We start from the raw sequence: 14,351 nt of genomic DNA, 5'->3' as shown, positions 1-14,351 counted from the left end.
ACTCACAACTATAACCATTTAGGTATATTAATCTCGGCGAAGATTTTTCATTTTAACAAACTTTCCCTGAACCCGTTATAAACGTTCGCCGAATTTAAATCGCCAGCCGAGCTTGCCTTATTACGTCGATATGTAAATTTTGTACAGCGTCACTACCCTTATAAAGACCCTGTTTGAATTGAAAATTTAGTCGAACGAGCGAGAGTTAGCTGCCATTCGCCAGTGCGGGCACGTCTCCCAGCCAACTCGGAACGTTACAGAGGAAACAAAGTCGCGAACCCGTCTTATCTAACGTTATTCTTAACTATCTGCGTGATTACATTGGTCGCGGAAACTGTGACGAGTGACGTGCGGCGACCTGTCAAAATGTGACAGAGACAGAGGATGAGCAAGAGGGATGCACGATCGAAGGCATCGCTAAACATAGGTAGGTAATACAGTACCGTACAAGGCTGATAGTAATGTACATCGATCTGTAGAAGGAGATAGCAGATTTGTAGTGCGTTGTTTCGTTGGGACCGACAAAACGTCATATAGGTACAAGTGACAGAGACAATGCTCTACAAATCCGAAACTTCATTCTAAAGGCCGATGTACATTACTTTCTGCCGCGTACTGCAGGTAACTATTTAGTAGTTTTCAGTTAAAAATGTACGATAAAATCTAAATATCGCAAGCATGGAATTAAGTTTTTAAAATCCCCTATAAACTCTAAGTATTTTCTCGGGATAAAAAGTAGGTACCTAGTAGGACCCTATGAGTGTCCAAAATTCAAGCTACCTCAGCACACGAGTAGATAATGTACTCGTGTGACCTCAGTGTCTTATCAAAATGGTTCAGTGGTTATAAAGTATGATCAAGGATATGCATTAAATAAAAAAATAAAAAAAATAAAAAAAATACGGATTTATATTGAAATAAGCATTACATAGAGTTCGTTTTCCCTATCATGCGATAATGTTATCGATAGTTTTTATCGCGGAAGTCGATAAACTGTGATAAGTGACGTATCACGTGCAGCGATCTGTCAAAATGTGACAGAGACGGTAGATGTGGGAGGGGGATAGGCGATCGCGTGCACCGGTGAAGTAAACAAACGTGTAATATAGTAGTTTACAGATAAAGTAGCTAAGTAAGTTTTATTCGATAACAAGCTAGAAATGAGAAGTTTACAATTTACATGTAGAAACAATGCTTCAACATGAAAATAGTATGGAAGTCTAAATTTTTCTACGCGTCGTATCTACCAAAGGACGAGATTCGCCTTAACGATAAGGTTGTTTAGCTAAGACCAGAAGTAGGCCTACCATTAGACAAGGCCAATAAAAAAATTCTAAACCCCCAAAAAGCATGAAATTAGGTTTTAGATTTAGATCTTCAATAGATAGATACTCGTACCTATTAATCACTACCCCTCCCTATTATAAAAGCGAAAGTGTGTTTGTTTGTTGGTTTATTGGTTTGTCGGTTTGTCCTTCAATCACGTCGCAACGGAGCAACGGATCGACGTGATTTTTTGCATGAGTATAGTTTATAGATTTGGAAAGTGACATAGGTTACTTTTCATCCCGGAAAGTCAAAGAGCGCCCAAAGGATTTTGAAAATCTAAACCCAAGCGGATGAATTGCGGGCATCAGCTAGTGATTAATATAAACGATATTATAAAGAGTGGGAGTGAATAAAATGCAACTGGTTGAATAATTCCAACTCATTACCACTTCACCCTTCACCGAGGCCTGACTCCATGCTGAAATTACATTTTGATCTACCAACACCCGCTAATTAGAGACTGACTCAGCATTGAGGGCTAAGAGACCAACTCTCTCTCTCTCTATTAACTGTTTATTACTGAATATTTACCACCTATTATGTTCTTTTATAGAGTTCATTTTTTTTAAATTGGCCAAGAGCGAGTCAGGCTCGCGCAACGAGGGTTCCGTACTACAGTCGTATTTTTTCGACATTTTTCACGATAATTCAAAAATTATGATGCATAAAAATAAATAAAAATCTGTTTTAGAATGCACAGGTGAAAACCTTTCACATATGAAAGTACCCCACTATATCAAGTGGGGTATCATAATACCCCACTTGATGTATACCTAGTTATCTTACTTCGAAAATAGAAAATACTAATTATTAATTCATGACCACTAAATATTTTTTTTTGTGTGATGTAACCACAAATTCACGGTTTTCAGATTTTTCCCCGAATGTCTGCTATAAGACCTATCTACCAAATTTCATGATTCTAGGTCAACGGGAAGTACCCTGTAGGTTTCATGACAGTTTTATCCTTTTGAGGTACGGAACCCTAAAAATAGTTAAAACTTATAATAACTAGATCTCCCATCAAGATTTCACATTAACCGTAAACTAGTTGAAAACCTCTTGGAATCCAATGAAGATAATTCTGAGCTATAAGACGGAATTCCTCACCTGACAAAAACAATACACAAATATTCAGTGCAAGTCTTGGACGATCTACAAGTAGTCTAACACCGGAATTCATAGTCAAGATAGGCGCTTCTTTAGAGGACGATTCAGACGACATGTGTCATACACAACCTTAATGCATTGCTTAAAGGTTGAATACTATGACACATCTCGTTTGAATCGTCTTCTAAAGAAGCCCCTATCTTGACTATGAATTTCAATGTAAGACACAGAATAAGATTTCAACCATTATCAACACTAGCCTGACGTTTAGTCGACTTTTTAAACTTACTTACTAGGCCGAGAAGATTTACACTTAAAAATCCTCACGTTGAAGTGATGCTCTCAAAACTGAATGGAGTTAAGTATTTTATTGTTCCCAATCGATGACCATTCCATCGAATAGGATCTCAGCAGCAGGCAGCCCTTGGCCTCAGGGCACCGATTATCATAACAAGACCCCCATTACGCACCTAGGGCAAAGCCACCTCCGGCAAGCATCCACCAATATCGACAACCCTAAAAATTTCATGTAACACACCTTATCTTGAAGGTTTAAAGTCGTATATTGATTGGCAAATTAATGTTGTTGCAGTTTAGGGTTGTACATCTCTTTTGTTACTCTGAAAACTAGAATTTGACAGAAGAACGCTTCGTTTGTCAATTGCCATTGATTATGTACGGCGGAGTAGACAGCCGGGGGCTAATTTGGGGCCGTAGTTAGGTATTTTTCGTCGCTAACTAGATAACAAGTGGTTTTAAATTGGAATCTACATAATAATGTGGGGCGGCGATGTAGTGGAGGGGACGTACGTTCTACGCACTAGCTGTCGGTACCTACTGCTCGTATATGCAATTACTGAAAGCGTCGCTAAATTTTATTAAGAGCACTTCTGCTAAAACGTGACTACAATCAGGTTTCTAATTGCTTGGAGTAAATATGCAGGTCCTACTGTCAAACAAAAAAGTAACAGCACCCTAGACTAGAGCCTGCTGCTCGATTGCGGGAAAACTACATCAATCATTATTACAATCGGAATGGTTGTGATTGGCTGAATTTATGGCATTTTTGTTGCAACAATTACGTTGTAGCCAATAGTAAGCGAGCAGCAAAACAAAAGCGAATTGCGCGGACGCTTGTAAGGCAGTGGTCCGACTACCGACGATGAACGAGAAACGAGAAGAACTATAGAAAAAACGAGTTGGCAATCAGCGGGAAGCGAGTGTTTAGTTTCGATAGTTTTGGCGCCGGGCTATAAGCGAGTGTGCAAGTGCGACGAGCGATTCCTCGCGCCATTCGCCCGCGGTCGCTCAGTAGTCAGTCCTGACTCTTGTGCAAACCTGCGCGCGCGTTAACACGTGTTCAAGCGAGCGAGCATCGTGAACGAATATCGCTGAGCGAGTTTATTTTTGAACGCTCGTCGACAAAACTAGTAAAGCGAGTCGTCGCCGGCAGTGTGAACAGTCAGAGAGCAACTTTCGATATATGCATCTCTTTCGTTTACACGGAATGTACATTTATTGTGCGTTTCTTGAGAGAGAAAATCGCCGCCGGCGGTCGTTCCACTGCCTAAATAATGCAAGGAAAGAAACAATAATATGACAGATGTCGCATTCCGCCCGAACGGTCAGCAAAAAAATACTTGCAACATCAACAAACAGTTCCAACAACGCAACCAAACCAATGATACTTATCACAATTCAACAGCCATTTTCCTTGTTAAAACAAAAGCGAATTGCGCGGACGTTTGTAAAAACATCGGGCGGCGGCACGTGCTATAAATTATCAATATCCCACGATAAAACAAGCGCGGTTGTTTGTTTGCGGTTGTTTTTACATAAAACCCCGTGCGGCCTCCGCCGTGTGCCGCCGCGCCGTGTGCCGCCGCGCGCCGTGCTGCTTCACAGTTGGGTACGTTGGGGGTTCCTTGATTCGCCATGAGCCATGAGCCTCATAGCCGCGGGTCAAAGCTGGGTCTTTTACGAGGCGTCGAGCATTTTCCTCGATTCTAAAATCGATATTATAAGTTCGTAACGATTGGATAATAAATGTGTGATGAGCGCTGTGGTCTTAATAGTGGGAGGTCCCGGGTTCGATTCCTGGCAGGGGTTTGGAATTTTATAATTTCTAAATTTCTGGTCTGGCCTGGTGGGAGGCTTCGGCCGTGGCTAGTTACCACCCTACCGGCAAAGTCGTGCCGCCAAGCGATTTAGCGTTCCGGTACGATGCCGTGTAAAAACCAAAGGGGTATGGGTTTAATAAAAACTGCCATACCCCTTCCAGGTTAGCCCGCTATCATCTTAGACTGCATCATCACTTACCACCAGGTGAGATTGCAGTCAAGGGCTAACTTGTATCTGAATATAAAAAAAAAAAAATAATGACTAAGATGAGTTCTCACGAATTCGTCTACGTGGGTGTAGGTTTTCAAACATCCTGTGGAAACAACTCTTTGATTGTACGGAATATAGAGAAAGTAGCCTACTTGTATCCATTTAAGGAATGTAAGTTATCTCTGTACTAGATAAATAGATGATGCCCGCGAATTTATAGTCATGAATATAGGTTTTTTTTTAATCCCGTGGGAACTGTTCGATTTTCCGCGACAAAAAGAAGCCTATAATAATATGCTATTGTACATCCCCGGGATGCAAGCTATCTCGGTATTTCAACTGCTAGGTACTAGTAGCAAATAATAATCAGTCTTTTATACTGTTAGTCTAAGAACTTGGCAAGCTAACAATAGAACAGCAAAGCCAAATAGGTTACGGTGAAATAATAATAATCACGAAGTAATAGAGTAATGACTCAAATGAGTCATTCACTACTGGGTACGTTACATGTACAGAATAAAAATTACATACATAAGGAAAAAAGGCAGATATAATTAAAAAATTTTTGATTACGTAATTATATTGTTTAGAGATAAGCCAAAAAAAATAAAAAATAAAAAAAGGTTTTCTAGCAGAGCGTGGTTTCGATCCACGGACCTCTGGGTTATGGGCCCAGCACGCTTCCACTGCGCCACTCTGCTCTTAGTTACGGCGACGAAATTGTCTAACGGTATCTATGAGTCATTTATACACAAATCTTTGCTCTAAATAAATGACGTATGTAACGATCATTCCTTATAAGTCTTATAACTAGGACTAAGTTTTTTTAATCTCTCTGCATCGTATTCCTCATTGCTGAGCATTTTGACTCCTTCCATTATTCGTAACTAGATGATGCCCGTGACTTAGTCCTCGTGGATTTACCTAAATTTTTAAATTCCCAAGGGAACACTTAAAATCACTAAGTAAATAATACTTGTAGGTAAGTCATTCGTAAACTCTTCAACAGTTTAAAATTGAAGAGCATCCAACTATAAATAAATAAGTATCGCCCTCGGCTACTGATATTGTTCACAAAACATTATAAAGTCACTTTCAAATGTTACAATCACTCGATTACACTTGTAACACTTGAAGTTGTTTGACAAATTTCCATTTGAAGTTATTATATTCCATTGTACGTTAACGCGTTGCGTGCGGTACCGGTCAACGTCGACTTGTATGTGACTTTCAGCTGGTGCGGCGACTAGTTGAACACACTTTTACTATGAAACCTTGTGAGTAGGTAAGAGATAAATATATATTTTTAATTTCCTCCTCAAACCCTAGCATTTTAAACTATTTAATCTGTACAAGTCACATTTGTCTGGTTAGCACCAGAAGGAAAAAAAATTGCTGTGTGCGGTGCCAGTCATATGCGGCTTGTACGTACGTGTCTGGTATAGCACCACGGGAACAGGCGAAACACCTTCAGTGAGCGATAGTGCATTCAAGAAGCAGTACGTATATCGATTATTATGGTATTATCATTTTCGCGGAAAAAATAGGTATTAAATTATAATTGTGTGTGTGACTAATCATGAAACGGTCACGTCGGATTCTGCAACTTGTTACTGATGAAAACAATGATGATTGCTGGGCAGCAAAAAATCCAAAACAATAGACCATTAACAATATCTCCATCAAATAAGAAAATCCGAGTTTTAAATACGATATTTTTATAATTATAATTTTCCTTTGTCCTAATGATAAAAAAGAATCACCATATAACTTAATTATATTATTTACCGTGAATTCATTATTAAAAATATAAAATTGTTCGAATTGAAATTTTTATTAGTCATATTTTAGTAAGAATATCACTTTCATTTCCTTGCAATCTAAATGGAAAGCAAAGTAAATAACTGGGGCATAAAATTGCCTGTTTTATGCACTTGTTATACAAATTACTAATATATTATGTAGTTTTCACTAATTATAAAATAAAAGTATGACATCGATATTTTAATTTTAATAACAGTCCCATCACTAATCGTCAGTCGATACTTCTTATGTTGCTAGTTCTGCAGGCGCTCCACCAGGTAAAATTGTCTGGGATTTTAAAAACCTTATATTTTCTAAAATACATGCTATACGCTAAAGCTAAGTCACATCATGATAGTTTGACTCATATACTATCCTCTAATAATATTAAAATGGTCTTACTTACGTCTTAGACGTCACTAAAATGGCGGCCACGCGCATTAGCAATTTGCGGAACTTTTACCAGTTAGCCCTTGATGATGCAGTCTAAGATGGAAGCGGGCTAACCTGGAAGGAGTATGGCAGTTTTTATTAAACCCATACCCCTTTGGTTTCTACACGGCATCGTACCGGAGACCCTAAATCGCTTGGCGGTAGGGTGGTAACTAGTCACGGCCGAAGCCTTCCACTAGACCAGACCAAAGCTTTAGAAATTCCAAACCCCTGCCGGAAATCGAACCCGCATCCTCCCATTTAAGACCACAGGCTTACCACTGCGCCAGGTAGGTCGTCAAATGTAACTGTAACTCATGTGCTAACTAATAGCGCAATTAACAAATATGGCCATATCATGCACTAGGGTAAAGGTCCCAATAACCGTCACTACTCACTAGCGCGGCGCCTCGGGGAGTCCGCGGACACCAATAAAGAAGTACAAAGGCGCCCCGCGGTGACCTCACCCCGTCTGTATCGTTCTTTATGGTATTAGGGCAGCTAATCTTGGGGGATTGTCTTTTATTGCTTTTTACTTAGGCGCGTTTGGGATTGTGTACGGGATAAGGATAGCAAGTAGATAATTATTGTTTGGATAAATTAATCCCATTTCTAATAATAATTAGTACACGTCTATCCGTGATCTGTCGATAAGTTACCTACTTAGTACCTAACGTTGTTATAGTTGTCGAAAATTATGGTATTTTTTTTACAAATAACAATGTGTGATGCTAATGTAAGTTGTAACTTATCGTCAGATTACGACTTGGGACATTGATTATTATTAATTTTGGCTACTAAACGGTAAACTTAAAACTCATAGGTAAGTATTTGAATAGAAAATCTTTCTATTCCTACTGAGGCTATTTTCAGCACAAAAACTAATTTATTTATTTTTTGAAATTGAAAGATAAGTTTTCACCAAAGTTTTTGTTTTGGCTTTGGACTTACTTTTTCAGGTACTTTGGGAGTTGTTGAAGTATTTCTACCAACTCATTAACTTTATAAGCGTAGCTTTTTAGGCATCGTCTATAAAACTAGTAAAACTAAATTAGGTATATCATTGAAAACTACACAAAATTAGCAAAGGGTTATGATATTATGACAAAGGGGCACAAATACTCGAGTCATAAACCAAAATTAAAACTTTTCGATACATTTGTCTCTCACAATAAAACCGTTCCAGCTTGACTAAATACTCCGCATTAAGGTGTCGTTAGTCAAATGACGTAGACATTGCCTTTATTATCTGTAGTAACAAACAAGCTCCATTTAAAAATCAACCCTGTGCCTTTAACTTAAAGTGTATTTTAAAATGTAGGTAACATTAAGTTACGTTTTTATACGTTGGAGAAGCAACAATAAAAATCTTTTATGAATGGGGATGTCGTGTGACGATGTTGCCCTACTTTAATAAATTATTTCGGCAATTTTGCGAATTGTTTTATGAATATCTTTTTGTTCATATTAGTGGCAATAAAGCCATCAGAAGTTCAAGTTCAAAAGATTGTTTTTATTATACTTTACAACTTGCTGCGTTTTATTGAAGAAAATAAAGTAGGTACTTAAGTAACTTTTAGTATAATAACTGGAACTGTTTTCGATAGGAAGATATGAAGGGCTTTCCTTTTTCCAGTGTTAGATTCACTTGACGAATGAAAAAGCACTTGTTTAAAAAAAGTTTATTAAAAAAATAACTCTAGAAAAATTAAAATCTTCTTAATTTGCTTTATCGCTTTTATTAGTGCCACATCAGCACACAATAAAAATCTTATCAGAATAAATAAAGTCCCAATACTAACACAAATAGAGTAAGTTTTTAGAGTAACCAATGATCACAAAGCTATACGCAACTAAATTCTATTAAACTAAACTACAAAACTAAGTATGTAACAAAAATTCTATTTCATGAAATAGGTCCCTGACAAAATCAACATTTATCTGAAGCACGTTGAAGAAACTAAAAACTCAGCTCTTCACAACAAAGCTATTTCATAAAACCCTCCATCAACATAAAATGGAAACCGCAACGCAAACGTTTATCTACATTGTGTCACAAACAAAAATACAATGCCAAAACGTAACTATCAGTAAAGATGAGAATGAAAATTTAGGAATATTAAGGGAGCTTGTAAAATATTGTATCCCCGCGTCCTCCCATCATTCATAAAATAATAGTGGTCGTCATCAAAAGGGACGTTTAACAAATGATACGACACACTTCTATTGTTAAACCTTTTGTTATTTCGCTTTTACTTGTCGTATATCCGACGTACAACAGTGTATGTTGTTGAATTGCCACAAACAATTTTAGATCTTATCGGATATGTATAGAGTTTAATTTAATTGGTCGGTTATTTCACGAATCGTAATGTGAACGGCTAATAAGTCGCATGTGTATAATTATTATTTTATTGCATGCATTACGAATGCAAGTCATGATCGCTTGTGTTTGACTGCGATCCTCTACTTTTATTTTGATTTAAAATCAATAATAAGCAATGGGAATATTAAAACTCTAATCACAATTCCACACTTTCCACACCTAGGAAAAAACTTGATTATAAAAGAAAAGAAAATATTACTAAAACTGCAAGATGCTTTACTTGTTTCTTATAGTAGGTTTTAGCTTGAGGGTGACAAAAGATGTAAGGCCATTAATGATAATGAATTAATTACAAAAACATGCAGCTAAAATTAAATGACCAAAAAAAATCTTTTAATATGATATACTTATATGCTTTGGTACTTATAGAGCTGGCTTTTAAAGTTTGAACGTGTCGATAAAATGTCGATTTCCACAAAACTAATTTGAAACTAAATTAGCTATGCAAAATTAAGAAGAACTTAAAACATGATCACGTACAAAATAGACGATATCCATTCTCATCTGACAGATTAATAGCTTACTTCTCCGGCTTCCATTTATTACGATTGTTGTAATGTTTTAGTCGGCAGTGCTGTGCGTTTTGTACCGCGGGAACAGTCGATCGTATTGATAGTGATCGACACGTGGCCCATTGTTCACCGCTCTAGCGCTTCTGGTCTCCTGGTCTCCTGGTCCGAGGGTCCCAGGCCAGGGCACGTGCAGTTCATTATTTTCGCGCCAAAATGTTCCAACATCGCTTTGTTACCAGATTAGGCGCGAGTGGGGCGTATTTAATGGGGCCTGTATTTTTGTTGGGAATACGCATTATTCTTTTCCTATTGAAAACAGACACACAGACATGATAAACGAGTTAAAAACTTCAACCGCACTATGTCAATCATCATCATGATCAACCCATCGGCGGCTCACTACAGAGCACGGGTCTCCTCGCTGGCCATGTGCGGATCGGTAAACATCTCACACGTTTGAGAACATTATGGAGAACTCGCAGGCATGCAGGTTTCCTCACGATGTATTCCTTCACCGTTAAAGCAAGTGAAATTTAACGCACATAGCTCCAAAAAGTTAGAGGTGCGTGCCCAGGATTTGTTGTCTGTCTGTCTGTCTGTCTGTCCGTCTGTCTGTCAAGAAACCTACAGGGTACTTCCTGTAGAATCATGAAATTTGGCAGGTAGGTAGGTCTTATAGCTGGCATTAGGGCAAAAATCTGAAAACCGTGAATTTGTGGTTACATTACACAAAAAAAATTAAATTGTTGTCATAAACTAATAGGTACTTAATTAGTTTTTCAATTTTCAAAGTAAGATAACTATATCAAGTAGGGTATCATATGAAAGGTCTTCACTTGTACATTCTAAAACAGATTTTTATTTGTTTTTATGCATCATAGTTTTTGAATTATCGTGCAAAATGTCGAAGTAAGATAACTATATCAAGTAGGGTATCATAATATGAAAGGTCTTCACTTGTACATTCTAAAACAGATTTTTATTTATTTTTATGCATCATAGTTTTTGAATTATCTTGCAAAATGTCGAAAAAATACGATGTTGTACGGAACCCTCGTTGTGCAAACTTGACTCGCACTTGGCCGGTTTTGATTTTTTCTAATTATGCCCGAAAATATTACAGACATCGGCAGAAATAGGATCCATTACCCCAAACACTATATGCGTGACCATATCAATAACTGGTTTGTTTCATTCCACTTTTTCGCCCCCTGCCAGCGCTAATCACCCCCGATACAAAAATATTGAAACACAGACTGCCAGGCATTGTGCCGGTGGGCGGCGACGCCATATTTATTATTTTTGTCACCATTGTACTCGCGGATTATAGCGGGTATTTAGATGAAATTGGGGATAAGGCCGATAATCTCCTTCTTTTGTGTCGATATCGATTTTTGCGACGCCCAACACTATTTCTGCGGCGTGGGCGCAGCGCGGGTTTACAGCACCTTTTGTTGTAACACAAAGACAAACCGTTAAAAGGTTACTTATAATAATGCTTGCATCATCATCAATCGATACACGTCCACTGTTGGACATAGGTCGGTTGTCGACTATTTCTTCGAATTAGTATACTGCAGGGCGATTGTCTAAAACCTGCATCAATCATTATTACAATCTCAATTGTAACTCAAATCTGATTGGCTGAATTTGTGCGATTCTTGTTGTAACAATGCATTGTAGCCAATAGTGGGCGAGCGTTAACCAATCAGATCTTTTATTGGCAATCGTGTAAAAATATGGCAATAAATATGACATGATTGGTGTTTTCATTTTTATTTTTTATTTTTTTTATTCAACTGCAATCTCACCTGTTGGTAAGTGCTGATGTAGTCTGAACTCTAAGATTTATTAAACCTTTGGTTTCCACACGGCATCGTACCGGAACACTAAATTGCTTAGCGGCACGGCTGTGCCGGTAGGGTGGTAACTAGCCACGGACGAAGCCTCCCACCAGACATTTCTTCCAAAATTCAGCTGTTATCGGTATACAAAGGCTATATACAAACAAATCCCAATAGCCGAAATGTAATTCATCAGTCCATAGAGCCAGGACAAGAATGTAATTAACAATCAAAACCACCCCTGTAGATAGAGCCTGCAGCCGGATTGGCGCAGGGAAGCGACGCGTTTCACATCGAGACCCGTGCAGGACGCTCGTAGGTAAATAGTGGATAATATCAGCAACGTATAATATCTATGGGCTGCCGGGTAGGTGATAGTGATGTGATTAATATTCGAATTTCGTCGCGAAAACACCACGTAAGTCACAATTAGCAACTTTACAAGAGGACGAAACACTTTCAATTTCCAGAGGTTTGGGTTGTTCGAAACTTTAAAATCGCAAAAAAAATGACTTTTAGTCAATTTTTTCATCCCAGGGACCAAAATGACGTTTCGGTGCAATCGATACTTACCGATAAAATATTTATAGGTTTTCTTGTGAGATGTGTAATGAGACAACAAAATGTGTTGAAAATAATTCCAATTCAAATGCAATAAGTATGGGCTGATTCTCAATTTATGAGTTCTACATAGTTAGTAATTATTCTTTTAAATCCACACTAATATTATAAATGCTTAAGTGTGTCTGTCTGTCTGTCTGCTAGCTTTTCACGGCCCATCCATTCAACCGATTTTAACGAAATTTGGCATAGAGATAGCTTGCCCGGAGAAGGACATAGGCTACTTTTTATCCCGGAAAATCAAAGAGTTCCCACGGGATTTTTAAAAACCGAAATCCACGCGGACGAAGTCGAGGGAGTCTAGTAGCAAAATGTAGATGTTCGTTACATCACTCAAATACCTAGTAGGCATTTACCAGACGGGTTGGGGAGGGCGACCGAATGATTCGTTAGGAGTCAGTCAACCGTTCACTCGTGAACGGGGTCGCACATAGGTACCTGCAACTGTGTGCCCCATACTAAATATTTGCATACTCTAGCGATGGCCATTATTGCTACTCAAATCATTTTCATTTCGTGAAACTATTATTTTTCTTCGCAATGATTTCACAGGCGATTTTGTACCGAAAGGAATTTTGAATTTTCGCACTTACCTATATAGCTATAACTAGCTGATGGCGGCGACTTTGTCCATGTGGAATTAGGTTTTTAAAAATCCCGTGTGAACTCTTTAATTTTCCGGGATAAAAAGTAGCCTAAGTATATCTCTTTCCAGGTCTTTATCTATGCCCATGCAAAAATCACGTCAATGCATTGCACCGTGGCGACGTGATTGAAGGACAAACCAACAAACAAACACACTTTCGCATTTATAATAATGGTACTGATTGTTTGCCACATTGATTTAACTAGCAATTATGATCAAGATCAATAACATTCCATAGGTTGGTTTTCATGGAAAGTGTATTTTCGCACTTATGAAGTGTGAAAATTCAGTTTGCAAAATATGATTGTTTGCTACATTAATTTGAACTAGATGTTTTTCTATTTCTAACATGCAGCAATGCGAATATTCTCGCTCGCATGCTCTTTAGCTTAAGTCAATGACCGTGCTCGCGCGAAATTTAAACAATAAAGTGGGATTAAAAATATGTGATAATTTTCATTCTTTGTAAGATTTCGCTTCGTGATTTTTCACAATATAGATCTAATAATTTTTCATAATAGCAAGTGTTACAAAGATGTTGTTACAAAGTGTTACAAAGCAAGTGTTAAAAATGAGAGTTTTTCATTTGATTTTTCACATGCTATCTGTGAAATAATCCATCTCTATTGCATACGTCATATCAAACGCCAAGTGTTTAGGCGCAAATACGTCAGGGATTTTAAATTTCAAGATGCGCGCTCAAGTGTTTGCTTTGCGTTTTTGATGAGCTTTTCGTATCTGAATTGGATGGGTTCGCGCTGTGTTTGTTTATCGATAGACGTGCCAACAAGTCGGCTGCTTACATGTTGCAATTAGTAATGAAACTAGTTGGGCCGATTTTCCAACTGTCACTAGTCGGGGCATAACGGATCCGACAACGATCTTGATATTGTATACTTAGAAGCAGGCGTTACTTTGCGGAAGTCCATGATATACAATGAACCAAAAGCTTAATTTGCTATTATCCGCTGATTTGCTATTATTGCTATTATCGCAGCATGCGACATGCATCGCCCACCCTCCCACTGCTAAACATGAGGAAAAAGCCAGCCTCCAATCAAGCAATACGCACCACGCACCACCATCACGCATCACCACACAAATCCACCAAAACGCACGTTTCGCTTCAGCAGATAATAGCAAATTAAGCTTTTGGTTCTTTGTATTTAAACGATGTTGATTCTTAGCCATCTGCCAACTCACAAAATCCACAGAATTGACACGTCTGTAGAATTGCAAAGCATGTAGGGGTTTATAATTTTCGCGATATAAGTCACACTTACCCCAACAGCAGCCCCAGTGAAATCGGAGCCGCGAAGTCTCTTGGTAATTAACTA

At 38.2% G+C, this 14,351-nt stretch overlaps 1 long non-coding RNA gene and 1 other non-coding gene across 2 annotated transcripts in view; one reads left to right on the top strand and one right to left on the bottom strand.

Annotated features, from left to right (window-relative positions):
- Positions 1-237: 237 nt before the first annotated feature.
- LOC138402413 (uncharacterized) overlaps positions 238-14,351 on the top strand; it is a 55,003-nt gene continuing 40,889 nt past the window's right edge. Inside the window, exon 1 of the long non-coding RNA XR_011236783.1 lies at positions 238-427. This is a non-coding gene — a long non-coding RNA (uncharacterized lncRNA). The remainder of the gene's footprint in view (positions 428-14,351) is intronic.
- Positions 5,400-5,471, bottom strand: TRNAM-CAU (transfer RNA methionine (anticodon CAU)). Its single transcript has one exon. It is a non-coding gene; the product is annotated as a tRNA-Met (tRNA).

Source organism: Maniola hyperantus, chromosome 5 (assembly GCF_902806685.2).
Source record: "Maniola hyperantus chromosome 5, iAphHyp1.2, whole genome shotgun sequence".
NCBI classification, from domain to species: domain Eukaryota; kingdom Metazoa; phylum Arthropoda; class Insecta; order Lepidoptera; family Nymphalidae; genus Maniola; species Maniola hyperantus.
The sequence above is the reverse complement of the archived record's forward strand: the minus strand, read 5'-3'. Positions and strand labels throughout refer to the sequence as shown.